Source organism: Penaeus monodon, chromosome 34 (genome assembly GCF_015228065.2).
Source record: "Penaeus monodon isolate SGIC_2016 chromosome 34, NSTDA_Pmon_1, whole genome shotgun sequence".
Taxonomy (NCBI): domain Eukaryota; kingdom Metazoa; phylum Arthropoda; class Malacostraca; order Decapoda; family Penaeidae; genus Penaeus; species Penaeus monodon.
This window is the reverse complement of record NC_051419.1, coordinates 34577485-34578080: the sequence shown is the minus strand read 5'-3', so window position 1 is coordinate 34578080 and position 596 is coordinate 34577485.

The window sequence follows — 596 nt, the reverse complement described above, 5'->3', positions numbered from 1 at the left end:
GCATGTGCCAGAATCACCTCGGCAACCTGAAGAGAAGTTTACCTCATAACACGTGTTAAACTGACCAAGTGTCACGATCTAATCAATCTATACATACTGTACATCGTCTTTTCTTTGTTTTTGGTGTTCGTCTGATTGGTTCCATCCCATTAAATTTTCTTTTAAGTGAAAATTGTCTCAGAAACACATCGTGTGTTCTTTTAGAAGTTCAATCTCGGGGATACACAATGAGTATTCTTAAAATTTAAATACCGCTGTGCATTACTGATTCAATTGTTTAAATAGTTCGTGATAATCAGGATACTGAGTCTTAATTATAGATAAGAAGCTCACTTATTTAAATTTATTACATTGTCTAGTAGTAAACACATGTCAAATAAGAACATTTTCCAAGAGACTGCCAATGATTAATATAAGTTAATGTAAAAGTTTGCTTGGCGACAGAATCTTTCATGGAGTTTTTATGGAGAATCTTATCGACATGCTTAATAGTGTGAATCCTACAATACAGCTATACTATACGTTGTGTGCTCGTAACAAAAGGAACATGGCCGTTTTTTCTAATTTCTTAGAGCCTTGTACATCGAATACATGAA